Source organism: Amblyraja radiata, chromosome 2, assembly GCF_010909765.2.
Source record: "Amblyraja radiata isolate CabotCenter1 chromosome 2, sAmbRad1.1.pri, whole genome shotgun sequence".
Taxonomy (NCBI): Eukaryota; Metazoa; Chordata; class Chondrichthyes; order Rajiformes; family Rajidae; genus Amblyraja; species Amblyraja radiata.
The window spans coordinates 20,525,296-20,543,636 of NC_045957.1; the positions used below are offsets into that span (position 1 = coordinate 20,525,296).

Here is an 18,341-nt window from a genome sequence, read left to right on the forward strand (position 1 = left end):
TCGTGAAGATTTTTCAACATGATGAAAAATGTCCACGAGAGCCCCGAGTACCGACGAGTGGCCATTACCGTAAATCTCCAAGTTCGAATCAGGGCAAACTCGGGAGAGCTCTTGGAATGAACTCGTACCATGGGACAGGACTATTACTGCTTTACAGCGCTTGCAGCACCGGAGACCCGGGTTCGATCCCGACAGCGGGTGCTGCCTGTACGGAGTATGTACCTTCTTCCCGTGACCGCGCGGGTTTTCTCTGAGATCTTCAGTTTCCTCCCACACTTCAACAACGTACAGGATTGTAAGTTAATTGGTTTGGTATAAATGTCAAGTGTCCCTAGCGTATGTAGGATAGTGTTAATGTGCGGGGATCGCTGGTCGGTGCGGACTCGGTGGGCCAACAGGCCTGTTCCTGCACAGTATCTCTAAACTAAACTAAATCACACGTGATCAAAGGAGTAGGGAGCCTGTCAGCATTAATGCTGAGGCTGAAATACTTGTCTAGAATGTTACATTAGATCTTACAGCACCTCTCTGTCAAAATCTAATCAAGTGATGATAGAAAAAAAAATGTTAAGGAAAATTGAGTTATCGACTTTAGAGGCAATTTTCTGGCTTAGTCATGCACATCAGAAATTTGGACAGTTATTTCAAATTTACAAACCAAAGAACCAGCTGTCAGTGAACATCCGTCTGCATTCTGATGAGAACTCTCAGAAGGGAATGGATGGCTAATTGTTAATAAATTAGAGTGGATTCAAGAAGCCCGAGTGTAACTGGGAGGTTAGTTTAGTTTATATTGGACAGGTTAGATGTTCAAAAAAAAACTGATCAAATGTTTGTGAAGTGCAAATCAGAGCCAATAATATGAAAATGGCTTTAAGCAGGGAGACTTTTTTCAGTGAGTATCTATCTATCTATCTATCTATCTATCTATCTATCTATCTATCTATCTATCTATCTATCTATCTATCTATCTATCTATCTATCTATCTATCTATCTATCTATCTATCTATCTATCTATCTATCTATCTATCTATCTATCTATCTATCTATCTATCTATCTATCTATCTATCTATCTATCTATCTATCTATCTATCTATCTATCTATCTATCTATCTATCTATCTATCTATCTATCTATCTATCTATCTATCTATCTATCTATCTATCTATCTATCTATCTATCTATCTATCTATCTATCTATCTATCTATCTATCTATCTATCTATCTATCTATCTCTATATCTATCCTATTACTAAAACTCTGATCTTGAGCAATTCCGGTGTGTGTTGTTTTTAAATTTGTGCTAAAACGGTACCCTATATCACTAGGATTTTTTCGCCACCTTACTCACCTTTCTCCTCTGCTCCAAGTTCACCAAGTTTTGTTCCAATCGATGGAAGATTACAACATTTATGAAGGTTTAAAAAATCATGAGATTGGTCTTCTCGCCTGTCAGTGCGGTCGGGGCCGGGAACCGGTGAGCCCACACCCACCCCCCCTCCCCTACACCTCCCCCCTCCCCTACACCTCCCCCTCCACTACAACTCCCCCCTCCCCTAACCCCCCCTTCCCTACACCTCCCCCTCCCCTACAACTCCACCCCCCACACACTCCCTCCTACCCCACACACACACCCTCCCCCACACACACACCCCCTCCCCCCCACACACACCCCTCTCCCACACACACCCCTACCAGCCCCCGAAAGGCCCCGCCTGAAGCCGTCCCCCTCCACTGCTGCAGGACGCTTCCCGCCTGAAGCCGTCCCCGTCCCCGTCCCCCAGCTAGAGAATGCTCCCGCCGTTGCTTCGGGGGAATAGGTGAGTGGGGGTTAGTCTAGTATATTACCCAAACTCTCTGTTTGTTTGTTTGCATACATGTGCATGAGATCCCGAATCCCCGCCAAAGTGGTACATGATAGCGCTACAATTTTTGGTCCACCTTATTCACCATTGTTCTGGGATGTAAATGAAATAGGTTTTGTTCGGATTGATGTTATATTTTACAAGATATTTACATTTTAAACTTTACAAAAATCACTTTTCAATCCACTTTTCCACTTGCCCTGCCCATCAGCCGCGTTCGATGTCACAATGGGATCCCAAATGTCATTTACATTTTTTTAAATCGCGATTTTCAAAAAAACAGTTTTAATCAAATTCTTCCGTTTTCATTAACAGCCAACATTGTGTTTAGGTTATTTTAAAGTAAAAATGTGATTTGCATTGAGAATTCTATTTAAAGAAAAACATCGTGATTTTCATTGTTGGGAGTGGGATAGGGGGGAGGTTTCATTTTTAAAAAAAACATCGCAATTTTCATTGTGGGTGGGTGGGAGAGAGAGTGGCGGAGGGGGGGGGAGTGATAGAGGGAGAGGAGGGGGGAGTGGGGGAGGTAGCAGGTGGGGGATAGAGGGAGAGGAGGGGGGAGTGGGGGAGGTAGCAAGTGGGGGATAGAGAGAGAGGAGGGCAGTGGGGAGGTGAGGAGGGAGAGTGGGGGAGTGGGATAGGGGGGAGGTGAGGAGTGTGGGAACAGGCAAATAGAGGGGACAGGGGTTGTGGAGGGAGAGAGTGACTGAGGGTAGGGGAAAGGAGAGGGAGGGAAAGGAGAGGGAGGGAGAGGTGAGGGAGGGAATGGGGAGGGGAGGAGGAGTGGGGAAAGAAGAGGGAGGGCAAGGAGGAGGAGGAGGGAGTGCTGGGATATTAGGGGGAATGGAGAAGGATAGGGGTAGGAAGAGGGATGGCGAGGTGCAGTTGGGGGATGGTTGCCGTGACTTGCGTTGCAACAGGGATCTCTGACATCACAACGGTTGCACCTGTGCAGTTGGGGGCTATGGGTCAGTGGTGGAATATTGCCTTGGGGGCAATAACGCAGAGATAATACTTAATGATAAAAAAGAACCATAATAGTGTAAAAATTAATGTCCATAGTGAAACCAAAAACAGTTTCACTAACTCTGTTTCACTCCTGCTGAGGTTACTGTTGTGTAGTGTTCAAGTCCATGATGATTGCTGGGGAGAAGTTGAAGTTGATCAGAGTTTTCAGGCTCCTGTATCTTCTTCCCGATGGTGAAATGAGTGTGTGGCAAGAACGGTGTTGGTAACAGTCAATATGCGCCCGACTGTACATCTAGAGAAGTTCAAGAGAGTATTTGGCGAATATTAAATCTCGTCAATCTTCTGAGGAAGTAGAGGCATCAATGAGCTTTCTTTGTAATTGCATCAATGCGTTGGGCCCAGGACAGATCTTCAAAGATATGTGGCAGGGAACTTGAAGCTGTTGATAGTCTACACTCCTGTCAAATCAATGAAGACAGGTTCGTGGATCCTCGGATTTCCCCTCCTGAAGTCAATAGGGGAGGGGAGTGATTACCCCCTTGATAAATTGAATTGAATTTTGTTTATTGTCATTCAAACAAGTTTGAACAAAATTTTGTACCATGTAGTAATGACAGTAAAAAGCCACAAAACACACAATTAACACAATTTAACACAAACATCCATCACAGTGAATCTCCAGGCACCTACGCACTGTGATGGAAGGCAAAAAGTCTTATCTCTTCCCTGCTTCTTGATCTTGCAAGTGTTCAGAGCAAGGTTGTTATTCTGGCAACATTCAATTGGATTTGCAATCTTCCAACTGTACTCTGACTTGCCATTACTTGTCCAATCATGACTGTGTCATCAGCGAAGTTAAAGATGATATAAAGAGAATAGATCAGGGGGCTGAGCGCACAACCTTGAGATGTTCCTGTGTGAATGGTAATCAAGGAAGAAGTGCCGCTGTCAATTTGCACTAATTGTGGTCTGTCAATGAGGAAGTCGAATGGATCATGTTTTAGTGTAGGGGTGTCACTTACTGTTGATGCAGTAAAATGCCATTGCCTATACACTAAGGGTGCCTTCCATATCCCCATGTTTTTATAGGACCTTTCATTTGAACACAGAGATCCAGGAACCTCCTTGAATTGAATAGATTCCACCTATTGCAATTGTCTGTTCTTTTAACAGAACCTACTCTGGTAATAAATGTGTTATATTTGTCCATTATACATTAGTGCACTGCTGAGCTTTCATCCCATAAAATACTGATTCGTCACAGCACTCTTGGCCCTTCAGTCTGAACTCCCACAAGCATTAAAGAGACTATTCAGACCGTACCTTGCTGTGTTGCATGCTAGGAATCTGGCATCAAACCCAGCTCTGCCCATTGGTGCCAGCTGCTGTGTCAGAAGGCTGGCAGGATTCAGTGACCACAGCTGGCACTCCTGCAGCAATGAATTGATGTGGAGAGGTCACCTGTAAGGCTGGTGTTGGACAGACTGATTGTGTGTGGGGGGGTGGGGTGGGGGGGGATTGCAGCTGCTCAGCACTGAGGTATTAGTTCAGTGAGTGGAAATCCTTGTTACAAATTGACGTCGCAGACAGTACAGTACGGAAGACCCTGAGCTGAGGAGATATTTCCAAACGAACAAAGAGCGGAAGCCAGCAACCTCCATCAGGAGTGACAGTGAGGGACACTGCAGGAGAAAGGTGTCCTGTCAACACATGGCGTGGTGGTGAGCATTGACCTGCACCTACTGTGTGAGCTCCACCACCCAATGCTGAGGCCCACACTCCCCCATCTCAAGCCCACACAGGCAGCCTGTACACATGGAACTGGGACAAGCCATTGGCGTGGAGGTGCCAGCAGGTACTAGGTTACTGGCATAGCTGCATGAAATTGAAGCAAAATTGCGGATTTATATCTGAATAATATTATAATCACACAGATTCCATTAACATCCAAAGTTCTAAGCAAGGTGGAAGATGGTAAAAAATTCTGAAAAATGGTTGCAAACTTTCATGATCATTTTACCAGTTTTATTTTTCAACTTGATCGAATGTGTGTGTCAAGGATCTTGAACAGACCTGTGTCGAATAACACCTATTAAAAAAAATACTTTAAATCTGAATAATTTATGCTTGTGCTTCACTAGGCTTACTCCAATGCAATCAGGAAGATACATTTTGTGTACCCAGGAAGATACATTGTTTGCTATTTGCCTATTAACATTATATATTCTTGGAATACAAAGATTTAAGTAGAATGATCTAATTAGACACAGGCACTATCAAGATTTTAACATAAACCCCAGAGGCAGTTGTCCCTCAGTGTTGCAAAATTGAATCGAAACTGGAAAAATAAGATCATTCCGTAAAGATTAAATAGCTCTGTCACAGTTCTTCAGTCACCCAATCAATGGCTGCCAATTAGTTTATTTAATTGCTGGCATATGGATTTACTTGGCTATCAAGTAAAACTGAAAGCACCTTCCTTCTGCCTGGGCGCACATTTACAAATTGTTATTTTGGATTAGCACCTGTGCTCTTAAGCAGGCTGAAAAATTATCGTTAGTCCTCGATAATTCTCAACTTCAGTGCCCCGCAAGGCTGTGTTCTCAGCTCCTTACCTTACTCCCAATACCTCCACAACTGTACAGATAAATTCTGCTCTAACTTATTTTTCAAGTTTGTATAGGATTCCACCGTAGTGGGAATGATATCAGAATTTTTCAAATGACCGTCCACAAACATGGTGGCCGTTTGGCAGCACGGTGGCACAACGGTAGAGTTGCTGCCTTACAGCGTGTGCAGCGCCAGAGATCCAGGCGCTGTCTGTACGGTGTATGTACATTCTCCCCGTGCCCACATGGGTATTCTCCGAGATCTTCCGTTGCCTCCCACACTCTAATCCTTGCGTTTATGCATTCATTTTCTTTCCCACTGCTACCCAGGTCATTCACAAATGATTTCCACAGAAGATGTAATTTATCTAGAGTGTTTCTATTGTCTGGTTACTTGAAATGATATCATCCCCACCCCCCTGTCTAAAACTAGACTAAGTGGGACCCGTTGGGTCCCAGTCACACGGGAGACCCATGGGGGAGGGTGGGTGTGGGGAGGGGGGGTGGGTGTGGGGAGGGGGGTGGGGTGTGGGGAAGGGGGAAGGGGGAATGGGGGGTTGGGAGAAGGGGGGGTGTGGGGAAAGCAGGGGTGTGGGGAAAGCAGGGGTGTGGGGAAAGAGGGAGGTGTGGAGAAGGGGGGGGGGTGTAGAGAAGGGGAGGGTGTGGGGAAAGGGGGTGGGGACTAAGACTAATGCCTCTGTCCCACTTAGGAAACCTGAACGGAAACCTCAGGAGACTTTGCGCCCCATCCAAGGTTTCCGTGCGGTTCCCGGAGGTTGCAGGTGGTTGTCGGAGGTTGCAGGTAGTGGAAGCATGTAGGGAGACTGACAAAAACCTCCAGGAACCTCCGGGAACCGCACGGTGGGGCGCAAAGTCTCCAGAGGTTTCCGTTCAGGTTTCCTAAGTGGGACAGGGGCATTAGCTTAAGCTTTCGGCCTCATGCAGCAGATCCTGGTCCCACTCTGGCTTCACTCAAAGGCTTCCGGTTCAACTCAGTAGCTTCCGGCTGGTCGCCGCAGAAGCAGTCCGCACGCTGCTCACTCTCCGCGAGCTGCTCAACACACTCAGCTTTTTATTCTCCTCGCCGCGTTATTGACAGTGAGTTCCAGAAAGGGCGGTATTTACGATTTATAAACCTTCATAACTTTTGTACTATTTCACCGATCGGAACAAAACTTATTTGACTTGCAGCAAAGGAGAATGGTAAGTAAGGTGGCAAAAAATCGTAGCGCTATGGGGGATCGTTTTTGCGCAAATTTAAATACAACGCAGACCTGAAGTGGTCAAGATGAGAGTTTTAGTAATAGTATAGATAGATAGATATCGATAGAAGACAAAGTGCTGGAGCAACTCAGCGATTCAGGCAATGTCTCTGGAGAAAAAGGAGGGGTGACATTTTGGGTTGGAACCCTTTTTCAGACTCTCCATTAACATTCCTACCCCTTCCTTTTCTAATTGCTTCATCTTTTCAGACAATATAACTTGAAATATATATCTCTAATCATGCTCAATATAGAGCTAAGTTTCAGTGATGGTCAACACAGAGACCCTTTTATTTATATGTGTGGTTTTAATCCCTATTTTTGATTTGTTATATTAATTATAGAATTTATAGAAAATTAGCATTTATAGAAAATGTCTTCACTGGGCATTAAAACTAATCTATCCTTCCATAGTATGCTGTTTCTCCTTGCACTTTTAACATTTTAAAATATGATATTTCAATTGCACAGTTTTAAGATTCTTTTCCATTTACTCTTCCATTGTTTTCTCTATCTATTTTAACTGTCCAGAATATCTGTAATATAGATTTGACCATTTAAAAAAATAACATCTTTAATTTAGTCATTTATAACATTGATATTTCTGCCTGTTCCCTCCTTTTTACCTTTGTTATTGGCTAAGTATTTTATTTACAAAACTGGAGAGATTGCAGAGATATTCACCAGGATGTTGCATGGATGAAAGGACCTTAGCTTTGGGGAGAGATTGGATTGTTTATCCTGCAGCAGAAGTGGTGACCTGGAGGATGGAAATAAAATTGAGGGTCATGCTTAAGTAGGTAGTCAAAATATTTTTCCCTTTGATAATGGTATCAAAAACAAGGAGTTTAAGACACGAGGAAGATTTAAAGAGGATCTGAGTGCTGATATCTGGAACATGTTGCCAGAGGAGATGGTGGAATCACACACAATTAGTAGATTAAAAAGGCATTTAGACAGACACTTAAGCAAGCAATGTACTGTACGATATGGTCCTAATGCAGATAAATGGAATTAGTGTAGTTGAGCAAAAAGGTCAGCATAGACATGGCGGGCCAGCAGATCTGTTCCTGTTCCGTTCAACTCTCTGACCGTCCATGACACATTACAGGTATAACCATTGAGGAAGACATAGTTGAAATCTAGCAGATCTCCCCAGTCTTGTAACCTGCCTGCAGGCTTGCTGTGTTGCACTCAAGCATGCCCTGTTTACACATATAACCTCTAGAAATTCACATCATTGATAATTTACTTGAGTAAGCTTTGATCATTTCTGAGAATTAAATGAACACATTTGAACAAACATTTAAATAAAAAGCTTTCATTTTATTGTTTTCAATTTGATCAATTTGGGCATTTCAAATCGAAAATACAATCAAGGCAATTCTACAAAATCAACTCTCTCTGCTCTTTGTATAGGAAAGAACAGCAGATACTAGTTTAAATCGAAGGTAGACACAAAATGCTGGAATAACTCAGCGGGACAGGCAGCATCTCTGGAGAGAAAGAATGGGTGACGTTCTTCAGACTGAAGAAGGGTCTCGGCCCTAAACGTCACCCAGTCCTTCTCTCCAGACATGCTACCTGTCCTGCTGAGTTACTCCAGCATTTTGTGTCTGTCTTCACTCTACTCTTTCATTTACAAGGTTCAATATCCTTTATTTTACCTTTGATATTCTTGTTTGAATCTACTTTTCTTTTTTGTCATGTTATTAGGTCTCTTTTATTTGTATTGGTTTATTTAGTTTCCTTCCTCTCCTTCGAGCAGCCACAGAGGAAGAGCCTAAACAGCAAACGCAAGTAACGGAGGATTCAGATGAGTTGCTTATCAGTGGGAAGCTTAATGTTAAAATATATAAACATGGAATACAGTGCAGGCTGGTAATCTAAATTAAATAAGGAAAATGCTGAAAACTGCACAGCAAGTCAGATCTGTGAGATTTCTTCAGTTTCTTCCTCAATGGTTATACATACAATGAGCCATACAATCACAGAGTTGTGCAAATTGGGCAATATATGTGGTGAGAGATAACATTTCACATCACATAATCAAGGTGCAGTGGGGATGGCATTTAGGGTAGTGGTGCACTCCTCCAACAGGATGTGGGACTACACCTGCTACTTGCTGCTCCTAACGGCTGCATGAGGAAACTGGAGCAGCAGCCAAATGACCTCCGGATCGTTCGGGAGACTGAGAGTCTCGTAGTTATGCCCCTGTCCCACTTAGGAAACCTGAATGGAAACCTGAATGGAAACCTCTGGTGACCTTGCGCCCCACCAAAGGTTTCCATGAGGTTTCCGGAGGTTTTGGTCACTCTCCCTAATGGTCGAAAGTGGTTTCCGCATGGTCGAGGCTTCTTCTATGTTCCTTCGATTATTTCAACAAAATCAAAACCGGCCTTGACTAAAAATAGGTTGCCGTTTGGTCGAAGCCAGTGGAGTGGGGTCGCTATTTACTTACAGGCAGTCGAATGCAATCTCCTTCGCTGACCGGCCATTTTGATTGGCTCATTGGAGTTTTCAGGACCTAGAAGATCCACCGGAAGGTAAAATGCCCGCTAAACTTTAATAAACTTCTTAAAACTGTCTCCACTCCTTCTCCCCCTTCTGTGTGTTAATCCTTTGATTAACGACTAGGAAACATTGGTATTGAGTCTTGCAGAGCATGTTATATTACGACCTGCAAAACTAAAAACCATTTGGACATTTGTTGAAGACAGCAGGATGCGACAAATTTCAGAAGTGTGATAAACAATGAAAAGTAAAGCAATAGATTGCAAGAGCACAGAGTTCATCAGAATGGCAGATTTTTAAAAAATCAGTAAAAATTAGATTGAATGGAATCTCTGAACGATATGGGTATATGTCATATGGGTATGTCAGATGGGTATGTCATAAACCTCAGGAGTGGCAGGCCATTGTGAGAGTGTGGTGAGAAAGGTTTTTTGGTTTTCCACAATTAAGGTCTGCTTACCTTGTATTACTAAATATTGTATATTTATTTGTGTTTTATTGCATTAATGGGACTGTAAAACTGTAGCAAGAAATAATGTTATTGTTCCATTGCCAGTACATATGACACATAAACACTATTGACAGGACCTTTCTCACTGGCTTCTAGATAGGAAGGATTTTGGCTCTAAATATTTGATTGGAGTAACTGGGAATATTCCCCTTTAAAGGGAAGGTTGAGGAATGATTCTAATTGAGGTACAAAGTTTAGACAGACTTTTAAATTGAGTAAATAGAGGGAACTGTAAATGGATGCAATTCAAGAAATGGAAACAGGTTTACAATTTTGAGCAAAAGGTACAAGGAGAATGCAAAGATTTGTTTTTAATCCACAATAGTTAGAATCGGAAATACATTGCCAAGATAGGCACTGAACATCATCATTGCCTCCAAAGTGAAATTGGATAGAGACAAGAGAGAGTGTAATTGTGGGGAAAGTGCAAATAAATGGGATGACTGATTAAAAATACTCAGTAGACTGATAAACCTTCCCCTGCATCACAAGAACATTATGATTCTGCACTAGCCTCTGCCAGTTAGAAAACATTTGTGCCTTGGAGGTCCTGGCTAAAGCTTTCACTGAGAGTAATCAGAAGATGTTGAAAGCAGATAATCACAAGGTTAATGGCAGAAGTCAACCCCCGAGGACCCACATCTTGTGTATAAAGTTGAACAATTACTCATTTGTGGTCAAGGCTATTGAACCGCATGCCCTACAAACTGCATTACAAACCTCAGCCAACGTTCAAATTGCTGAACATCTATCACACAGCTACCCACAATAAGTTAGATTCATTTTAGGCATGGTTCCAAATCTGAAATAACACACTGCCTGTGCATAGAGGCAGCTTTGTAATGACATTAGCCACATCTGGCTTGACTGTAATCATGTATAGTCTATCCAGCTTGTCCGAATGACTACCGTCCAGTGGCCCTCACCTCGGTGGTCATGAAATGCTTTGAGAGGCTGGTCAAGAAACACATCTGTCCCTTCCTCCCTCGCAACATGGACCCGCTGCAATTTGCATACTGTCCGAACAGATCCACGGACGATGCGGTCTCCCAGGTTCTGCACACTGCTCTCTCTCACCTTGACAGCTAGAAGGGGGGCTATGTGAGGATGCTGTTCATAGACTTCAGTTCAGCCTTCAACACAATAGTCTCCACCAGACTTGCTGAGAAGCTGCTGGAATTGGGGCTCAACACCCCCCTGTGTGCCTGGGTCCTGGACTTTCTCACCGCCAGGCCCCAGGTAGTCAAGATGTGAGGAAATATATCGAAGCCCCTCACCCTGAGCGCAGGATCCCCCCAGGGTTGCGTCATCAGCCCCCTATTGTACTCCCTGTACACACATGACTGTGTGGCTAGGTTCAGCTCCAACTCTATAATCAAGTTTGCTGATAACACTGTAGTGGTGGGCCTAATCTCTGATAATGATGAGAAGGCCTACCGGGAGGAGGTGGCTGATCTGGCACTCTGGTGTCAGGATAACAACCTTCTCTTGAATGTCAAAAAAATTAAGGAGCTGATCATGGACTTTAGGACGGCACAACATCCGAGGATGTACACACCATTGAAGATAAATGGGGATACTGTGGATAGGGTGAGCTTCTTTAAATACCTGGGAGTCCACATCTCAGAGGATCTGACATGGACATCACACGCTGCAGCACTGGTGAGTAAGGCAAGGCAGCTCAGGCAATTGAGGAAATTCAGAGTGTCTCTGAGCATCTTATCTGGAAACATCACAATTTGGTTTGGGAACTGCTCTGCCCAGGAAAAGAAGGCTCTGCAGAGAGTAGTGGGTTCGGCCGAACGCACTATGGGAACTACACTCGCCCCCCCCTGCAGGAACAGTATATCAGAAGGTGCAGATCCAGAGCCAACAAGATCATGGGGGACCTCTTCCACCCCAGCAACAGACTGTTCCAGCTGCTATGGTCAGGCAAACACCTCCGTTGCCATGCTGTGAAAACAGAGAGGATGAGAAAGAGTTTCTTCTCAGAGGCCATTAGGACTGTAAACTCCTATCTCACCAGGGACTAACTTACTGTACCAATTTACTGTTGTGTGGTGTCTTTTTAAATTGCTGTTTCTTCTTTTTTTTTTCCTCCCACAAATATGTAATTCTGATTGTTCCATTCTGTTTTGTAGTTTATTTACACAATCCACAAGCATTGCCACTTTTCATTTCACTGCACATCTCATATGCGTATGTGACGAATAAACTTGACTTGACTTGACTTGGATAGCAGAGAACAAAAAACCTTTTCACTATACCTCGGTACCTGGGACAATAAACTAAATTGAAAAGGTTATACACCACATGCTGGTGCAGTTTGTGCTTTTAGCAGGAGGTGATACAAGACAACAAAATGCAGCAATGACTGAAGAAGGGTTTTGTCCCGAAACGTCACCCATTCCTTCTCTCCAGAGAGGCTGCCTGCCTGCTGAGTTACGCCAGCATTTTGTGTCTATCAGTAGCAATGACCAGTCTGACGATGAGAGAAGCACATTTGTGCTCCAGCTCCAATGAAATAAATCTGAATGCTCCAAATAGCCATTGTTGAAACCAGGATAACCAGTCAGCTGAAGCCATTGAAGATGAAGATATACAAAAAACTCTCCTTCTACCTCATTGGCAAGGTACTGATCAGGAAGCTGTACACTCATTGCTTTCATTTTACACGTGTCCTTCGTTTCTTTAATTAACTCAAGAACTACTAACTGTAAGAGTCCGAAGAAAATATGCAACATCTGTAAGACTTAGGCACTACCACTGAATCTGCTGGTGCTTTGGAGATGATTGACAGGGCCAGTGCAGTTTCTTGCTTTCCATGGCAGCAGATGACTTATTCCATCCGAACCCCATGATCTCTTTACTTTAAGTCCAGTTGATTTTGCGGGCATCTCCTCTATTATTTTTTGCCAACCCCGATTCTATTTCAACTAAATCGTCCTTTGCTTTGACTCCAATATCATGTTCAAAAACTGATGCAAAGCAGTCATTTATTTCAACTATATCCTCTGCCTCCATGACTAGATTTTGCATTTTGTTCTCTGATCAGTCCCATTTCTCCACTTCCTGTTTACATTTTCTGACAGTCTTTCCTCAAGCTTTCTCTTTTACCTTTTAACTTCTCTGAACTTTCTGCATTCAATCTGCTTCTTCCTAAATTAACAACAAAGCATTAGCCATATGCACTCTTTATTCTGTGCTACTCAGTACAACCACATGGGTACTATCCAACACAGAACACAACACAAAATAGATGAAATTAAAAAAAACTTAAATCCATCTATCCTGGAGAGTGTTGTAGAGCAGCAAGTGCAGGTGTGTTTCGCTACACAGTTCACGGTAAGTGTTGACACAGGTAGACAGGGTAGTGAAGAGGGTGACTAGTATGCTTGACCTAATGAGTCAGGGTATTTAGAATCGTAATTGGGATGTCCTGTTAGAGCCGTATAATACGTTTGCACGTCCACATTTGGAATATGTGTACAGTTCTGGTCATTCTGCTATACGTAAGATGTTATTAAACTGGAAATGGAGCAGGAAAGGTTCACCAGTCTGTTGCCAAGACTCGTGGTATCAGGCGAGGCTTGATAAGCTGGGTCCTTTTTCTCTGGAGCATCAGAGGCTGAGGGTGACCTGACAGAGGTATACAAAATCATGAGGCATCTATATGTTAAATGGTCACAGTCTTTTTCCCCAGGACAGAGGAGACTAGAACTAGAGTGCATAGGTTGAAGTTGAGAGGAGAAAGATTTAGGAGAAACTCTTGAGGGACACCTTCTTCACACAGGGGATGGTATGAATGAACAGCCAGAGGAAGGTATTGAGGTGGGAACATAGGTGTTATTTAAATAGGTATATGGGTAAGAAAAGTTCAGCGAGACATGGGTCAAAAGCAGGCAAATGGAACAAGCTCAGCTATAAAACCTGTTTGGAATTGGATGAGTTGGGTTGAAGGGCATGTTTCCGAGCCCTGTGACTCTAAGACTAACCTCTGAGCTCAAAAGCAGAATATATAATGACTTAACGATGTTTCAGCTGCTTTGCAGCAAATAACTGTCCAACCACATAGCCTTGATTGTCCATCTGAGCAATATGTATAAAATATTCCTTTCATCTTTCTTTCCTCTTTCATTGTTATTGATGATGCAATGCTAAATTTTCCAGGATCAAAATGTCACTATCTGTAAAGATATTGAATGTCTCAATGAAACTAGGTGACTTTTTAGGCGACTGCAGGAGACTATGCAGTCACCACATGTTCACGGGTGGTTGCCGGGGAGTCGCCTTTATGGTCGTGAGGAGTTCCCGCATTCTGAGAACTTGTTGAAAAATTAACAGCGACTAGAATTAAGCCGTCATGGAGAGTAGGGAGAATTCTCGTGCCGTAGGTGGGTCGTCTGGAGGTCCTAGTGGTTCGCCAGGAGGTTGATGGTTCTCGTAGGTTCTCGTAGGTCGGAGCCGGTGCTGAACGGTGAATTTCATTGACTCATTGAAAAAAAAACGTAAGCAGTAATTTTCAGAACCAAGGATAATCGACCAGTAATGTGAAATGTCTGCCGAGCTTCACAGCCGTGTATCTCTGGCTTCTTAAACGTTGTCTCCACTCCTTCTCCCTCCTTCTCTCCCCTCTATTAAAGGACTTACCATACACTGTATTCATCGCGGTGCGTGTCTGTATCACCTTGGCTTTGCACCGTGGGAATTTTACTCAGCACTCCTCTGCTTGCACTGTCCCCCGCCTGCATAACGGGCTGGTGAAGGAAGTGATGTGCTTGTGGGAACTTGACAGTCACCGGCAGTCGCCTGAAAAATCGCCTAAGTGGGACAGGTCATTAACTCAGTGGGACAGGGTGCATCTCTGGAGAGAAGGAAAGAGTGACGATTCGGGTCAAGAACCAGCATCTGCAGTTGTTTCCCCATACATTTTGCCTGCTTCGGAAGCCTCTTCAATGTGTAAATAGGGTTAAATTAGGGTGTGTAGGAATTATTTATGGGGGGAGGGAGGGTGGTCATTGCCTGGTCAATTTAATAACAAATGGACGCAAATAGAGTAAATGGATTAAGCCATTTAAGCCATTCCACCCAGCAGCATGCATCGTGGAGCTCGTCCTCATATAAGGAACATGAACACAAGACCAAAAGCAAGCAGCATTATTTTAAATAATCTTCAGTTATCTGCAGGTTAATTGCCGATTTATTTATTTTGACAGTTGCTGCAATTCAATGGCTTCTTTGTGCTTTATGGCTGCAATTAAACTTGCTTTCACCCGAGAATGCCGCTTTTTGCTGACTTAAACTTTTTTCTTGAAGAATCGAGCATGGGTTGAGAATAGACCGATGCTCGAAAAGCAGGGTGATCAGCCAGAGAAAGAAACAGCAGGATTGGCATAAGGGCTCCCAGTCGGAAGCCATATCAGCAAGTGGTTTTCTGATCAGTCGTCAATGGTTCACCAAATACGTTATCACTGACATTTGTTCCAGTGGCAGCTACAGTCTCAAAGTAGAGCAAGGTCTGCTGCGAGCTCTTAGCATTTAAACCAAAGACTTTTAAATCTTCATTATTACAGAAGCTAATCTTTAGTCCATTTGATGCACTACTGTGTTATCAAGAAAACACAGACTCCAGGATTTGAATGTAAATGGCAACTGAGCCTTACAGCGTTTTGAATTGAAGATCTGCCTTTCAGAATTAGCTACAGCTCTCGTCAAGCTATTCTAGTATATTTATCCAACATTGTGCATAAATTGTCAAGATGTTTGCCATCCACAAAGAGCAGGACAGATTCATCCTGCTATTTACTATTGCATCAGTCATTTCTCAATCAAAGATGGCATGTATTCTAAGCAGTAATATCAAGTGCCACTTGCTTTCATGCCGTGTTCCGAAAGAGAATCTCTGCTCCAGATCTTATTAATCCACAACAGTACCAAGGATATATTGGTACAGATTATACAAGAGAATATGAAGAAACAAGGGAAATGCGAGTGGCAACTCAGAGTCATATCCAGCACCTCTCCCATAGCCTCCTCTGCATTGGAAATTAAAGGACCTGGTTAGATATTCATAAAAAAGACTGTAAAATATCTACCTCTACCACCACGACCTGCAGGCAGTGTGTTCCAGAATCCAACTATCCTTGTTGAAAAAAATCATGCCCCTCAGTTTGAAGGAAACAAACCTACCTATCCAGACTCTCCTCATAATGGAAGCACTCCATACCAGGTAGCATCCAGGGTATTTTCTGCACTCTCTCCAATGCAATCGCATCCTTCCCACAGTGTGGCAATCAGATGCCCCAGCTAATGAAGACCGATAATCCATTTGCCTTCTTCACCACCTTATCTGCAAACTCCTCTTTTACCTTTCTCAATAACATGCGATAGATCCCAACTGCTCCTGGGGATTTTAATGCTCTTCAAGAGCTCAAACAACTCCTCATTCTTAATCTCAAACTGCCCTTGCATACAAGTATTCTCCATACTAATCTCACTGTCCTCCATGTTCTTCTCCTTGGTGAAAACATTATACTCATTTTGTACCTCACCTTCATTCCCAGGCTACAAGCACAAATTCCCTCCTTTAACCTTGAACAGTCCCACCTTTTCCGTGGTTACCCTCTTGTTTTTAATGTAATTATAAAAAACTTTGTGTTTTCTTTAATCCAACTCAATAAAGCCAATTCCTGGACCCCTTCTTCCCGTCATATCACCCAATTGCATTATTTTCTCCTTTCTTTATATTCTTCAAAGGCCCTGACTGATTCTATCACCTTAAAATAGTGTATGCACTTCCTTTTTACTTTTTGACCAAATTTATAACTTCCGGTCATCCAAGGTTTTCTTACTTTGCCATCCTTATCCTTCCTCCTTACTGTAACATGCTGCCTCTGAACTTTGAACTTTGAACAAGTGGCCTTTAAACGACTCCCACATGTCAGGTGTGGACTTACCCAATAACAACTGCAGGGAGGGATATATACCATGTGCAGGCAGATATACATTTTACATTGACATTGTGATGGGCATAAACATCATGAATTAAAGGGCCAATTGTCATGCTGTAATGTTCCATGTTCTTAAGTTACAGAGGGACAATGAAGGCACAGTGGTTAATGTGCTCTACACATGGCTTCCAAGATGAATTTGATATAGGTACCACATGATAAACATCATCTGGATTGAGCAAATAAAAAATAAAATAAAGGAAATAAAAAGTGCCTATAGTAACATGGGAAATAACGGGAATTATGGACTTGTGGTTAAAGCTGCTTTACCAGACTGCAACAAAGCTGTCAATGGAGTTCCGAGGGAATTGAGCGACTGCAGCTTTTCTTAATACAGGTGAAATAATTTAAGTTTGAGTGTGCAAGGCACAATTTCCCAATATGCAGAAACATAAAATTTGAAGTGCAGCGACCTTTGCAAAGGATAGCAATAGGCTTGAAAGTTTATTTTCTCAGCATTAAACTTCATCCACGATATATATGCTCATCCTATATTCACACTGGAAGGATGAGTAGGTATATCATAGATGAAGTTTAATGCTGAGAAATGCAAACTAATACACTTTGAAAATAAATATAACAGAGACACATTGCAGATGCTTCACAAGCAGGCAGAGACTGCATCATGTTTGGCGTGGTCTTCGTGGGCTGAAGGGCATGTTCCTAGGCTGCTCTGTGTTCTAAATTATGAATGAGATGGAGCAAACACAATTTTAAAAGGGGGCATGAAAACAGAGATCTCCAGGATATTCACTCTGGCAGCATAGTTTGAGAAATTGCTTACAAAAAAAATAAACAGGATCCTGGGTTTTTTAAAGGCATGGCTTCTAGGTGCAAGGAAATACTAGGCCGTCCACAACTAGAATACTGTCTCTGGTTCTATGTGCCTCACATTAGGAAAGAGAGTTACCAAAATGAAACCAGCAATGAGGAAATTAAATTATGTGGATAGATTGGTAAATCTGAAGTTGTTTCCCTTGGAACAGAGAAGGTTGCAAAGAGATATGATCATGATTGCATAATGCCATTGAGCTACCAATCCTGCCATTGAGCTACCAATCCTGAAACCATGGTTGACCATCGAATTCAACAAGGTCAGTTGTGCCATATTGGTTGGAGAGCCCGAGTGTGGCTGGGTAGACCAGTCTTGTTTGTGGGAGAGGTTTGAGCGCTTCTATTAGGGTGCGTGTCTACTATTACTCCCCACCACGGCAAGCTCACACCTGCAGCTCCAAGAAGCTGTCTGTCTGCACGTGACAACGGCCTTAAACAGGCAATGGCTTTGACAAACTGTCAAAACCAGGTGAGGGTAGCTGATGGGTCTCAAACACTCGACAGGTTGGGGACTTGCTCACTCTAACATTTAAAGATTGTTCCAATGCCTGGATGGTGGAAATAAACTCCAGAAAGGCAGCGCAGTAAATGTGCCAACTTACTGGTATCAGCAGACCTGAAGTGTTTGCACACGTTCTCCACACGATATCAGAGATGCCACCGTGCTGCTGAACTAAATTGTTTTTTTTAATATTATAGTCAATGCAACTTAGCTAAAGTTTATCTGAGTCAATGTACACTGAGCAGAGGATATGCACTGAA

General features: G+C 43.0%; 1 protein-coding gene and 1 long non-coding RNA gene across 2 annotated transcripts in view; one reads left to right on the plus strand and one right to left on the minus strand.

Annotated features, from left to right (window-relative positions):
* Positions 1-18,341, minus strand: part of gabbr2 (gamma-aminobutyric acid type B receptor subunit 2) — a 759,033-nt gene that overhangs the window by 308,405 nt on the left and 432,287 nt on the right. The gene's annotated exons all lie outside the window — the stretch shown is intronic.
* LOC116986959 lies at positions 9-14,209 on the plus strand. The gene is made up of 3 exons (XR_004415602.1): positions 9-30; positions 11,522-11,527; positions 14,080-14,209. It is a non-coding gene; the product is annotated as an uncharacterized LOC116986959 (long non-coding RNA).